Raw genomic sequence first — 2,480 nt, forward strand, 5'->3', positions numbered from 1 at the left:
CTGGCCCCTTGTGGATATGTGCCAGAATAATTTTCTCAAAAAGCTTGCCCAGGATCGAGGTAAGACTAACTGGCCTATAGTTTCCTGGGTCCTCCTTGTTCCCCTTTTTGAAGATGGGAACCATGTTGGCCCTCTTCCAGTCCTCTGGCACCATACCAGAGCACCATGAGTGCTCATAAAGCCATGCCAGGGGTCCTGCAATGACCTCAGCCAATTCCTTTAGTACTCTGTCTGGAGTGGAGATCATCTGGACCGGCTGACTTGAATACATCCAGTCCCTTCAGAAGTTCCCTAACTAGTTCCTCACTAACCCTTAGTCTAGGTGTGCCTCCCCGGGGGGCGGGGGTGGGGTGACTGTTCGGGTCAAAACTGGGTCAATCAGCCTGTACAAGCCAATCCTCTTCTGTGTTTCAAACTCAGCAAGTCTCAATCTTTAGCCTCGTGATGAGCAGATCCCACAGTATTTTGGAGCTTCACAGGGATCTTTAGCTTAGGTAAAAGAAGCATTGTTGCAGAGCAAGTGGGGAAGGAGAAGTAGAGAAGGAAAAATATACCTAGTTACTACCAGTCTGACTATAAAAGTTATTTATTGCTAAGTATATGAAATATATAACAGTACTATTAGTAATAGGCAGGAAAAGGAAAACAAACACAAACAATTACAATACTACCCTGGTTTCACTAAGTATTTGGGGAAACTTTGCTCAAGCTTAACTCATACAGTTCAGGTTCAGAAATCTATGCCTAAAGAGAAAAGAAAGGGAGAGAGAGTGAGCTGGGATCTCATGATTACAATGCACTCAGGTTCCAATGCTGACAGCTAAAGTTCTTAGCACAATCCTTGAAGGGAGATGGTCTGTTTCTTCCAGCTTCTCAGGAACAACAGCGGATGGTGTCATAGAGACCTCTCCTCTTGAAGCACAACTTTGCTGCTTTTCTTACAGATTTTTATACCCTCAGTTCAGCTTCTTCAAAGCATTCTTAATAGTGTAAATAATTGTCTTTTCTACTGACAAGGGGTTATCTGGTTTGGAACATCTCAAGAAACTGATTAATAACCAGGAAAAACATAAGGTTAAGGAGTAACCAGACACTTAGGATCCAGCTTGAAATTCCTATGGATAGCAGATATACTGGATGGAATACCTCATGGTTTCTTCAGAAACAATAGATAGCTTGCAGCATCAGGGTTCTGGATTTTTACCTTTTGGAACAAGCTTCAGCTTAGCATGACTTTTCATAACTTTTGTGGGGAGGACTTCCACCAGTCATCCTGGGAAAAGTATGACAACACTTGTGGTCAGGGCTCCAAAGGGCTGGACGCTGTGATGAACCCTTAACCATTGTTCAAATGTTCCCCATACCTTTCTGACTTGGTATCTTTGCCCCAGCATTCCCTAACTCAGCAACCAAGTTTTAGTCAATCAAATTTAAGTAGGACTCCTATAGTGGGACCAGGGAATGTATGGCCTGAGATTCCTATTAAACTTTTACTTCTGCTTAGAGGTGTGTGTGTGTGTGTGTGCGCGGGGGAAAGTCCTTTGTAAATCCAGATTAGAATTGATCTAATAAATGCTGAGATGGGTGTCTGTAAATGTGGGTTGATTAGCATTTGGAGCACAGATTCTCCATTGTGGAGTGCTCCCCTGCTTCTCTGATCCTAGAATTCACTGCGGTCTTTGCTTTGGGCGTTCTGTTCTCCATCTTCCATGTAAAAGAATTGTCATCTGGTTCCAGCTTGCATGCAAATGAGACCTAGGGCAGTTGTTTCACTCTTCTCACCCTTATCTGGAAGGCTTTCGGTGTGTCTCCCACTTTCGTAATCAGTTCTTGTTCAGGTGGGGGAGGGGATCTTTGTGAGTCAGACAGGCTGTGTCCTGTGTCAGGGTTCCCCAAGAACACAGAGCTGAGAGGTAACAACAGTTAGCCCTGCTGAGAGATCCCAGCTGCAGGGCATTTGGGGGTCGGACTCGATGCTCTGTCTAGGTCCCTTCTGACTCACTGATTCTATGATTCTGTGAATGAGGGAGAAGTCCTACGGGGAGCCTAAAAGACCAAGAGAGAGAACAGAAGAGAAAACTGCTTGTTCTGCTTCTCTGCTTCCACTTTCCCTGGAAATGTTCAAGAGGAGACTAGATAGGCACCTGCCTGGGGTCTTATGACCCCTCCCACCCCCAGTGCTCCTTCCTGCCCATGGCAGGGGGTCGGACTCTATGATCTGTCTAGGTCCCTTCCGACTCATTGATTCTATGATTTAAAAGAGTGTGTTTTATTTGGGAGGACTGGCTGAGGAGCTCCTCAGGGACCAAAACCTACCTGCAAAGTCAGTAGGTGAGGCAACCTGCTTACACTGATGTTTTGTCCTTTTATTAGAAGGATGCCTACAATGCAGAATGAAAACTGAAAGGAGCACAAGTATACACGCGCGCACACACACACACACACACACACACACACACACACACACACACACACACACA

At 45.4% G+C, this 2,480-nt stretch overlaps 1 protein-coding gene across 6 annotated transcripts in view; it reads left to right on the forward strand.

The window, feature by feature from the left end:
* Positions 1 to 2,480, forward strand: part of SCN1A (sodium voltage-gated channel alpha subunit 1) — a 177,492-nt gene that overhangs the window by 115,213 nt on the left and 59,799 nt on the right. The window lies entirely within an intron of this gene.

Source organism: Crocodylus porosus, unplaced genomic scaffold (assembly GCF_001723895.1).
Source record: "Crocodylus porosus isolate Cpor-Errol unplaced genomic scaffold, CroPor_comp1, whole genome shotgun sequence".
In the NCBI taxonomy this organism is placed as follows: domain Eukaryota; kingdom Metazoa; phylum Chordata; order Crocodylia; family Crocodylidae; genus Crocodylus; species Crocodylus porosus.